This window comes from Penaeus monodon, chromosome 21 (assembly GCF_015228065.2).
Source record: "Penaeus monodon isolate SGIC_2016 chromosome 21, NSTDA_Pmon_1, whole genome shotgun sequence".
Classification (NCBI taxonomy): domain Eukaryota; kingdom Metazoa; phylum Arthropoda; class Malacostraca; order Decapoda; family Penaeidae; genus Penaeus; species Penaeus monodon.
Window position 1 is genome coordinate 37,327,156 of NC_051406.1, and position 401 is coordinate 37,327,556.

The window sequence follows — 401 nt, forward strand, 5'->3', positions numbered from 1 at the left end:
TTCAATACATATTAATCATTTTTGTATACAAATATCACATTTTTAACTCCATATGTGTTTGTTGTTCATACATGTGTGTACTTCTAAGTGTGTATTAGTGTCTCAGCATAATGCTATTGAATCTTTCATTACTATAATAAGTACGTTTACGCCATATTTATCATAATTACTTTGGATAATATCTATGTTATCCCGAAAGGCACTCATCTAAACTAAAACAACATAGCGTCGAATTCATATCATTCCAAGTTAATCTAATTCGCTTTTTCCCCCAAAAAGTTTAGAAGTGACGTTGGCAGCAAACAGTCATCTGACCGCATTACGAGATTGTTATCCGTCCGCGCTGGAACAACTTCCATTCTCCATTGCCATTAACACGCACTGGAATCTGAAATGTTGTG

The 401-nt window shown here is 34.4% G+C and overlaps 1 protein-coding gene across 1 annotated transcript in view; it reads left to right on the forward strand.

The window, feature by feature from the left end:
* The window catches only part of LOC119586454 (CD59 glycoprotein-like), a 93,129-nt gene that overhangs the window by 85,040 nt on the left and 7,688 nt on the right, over positions 1–401 (forward strand). The window lies entirely within an intron of this gene.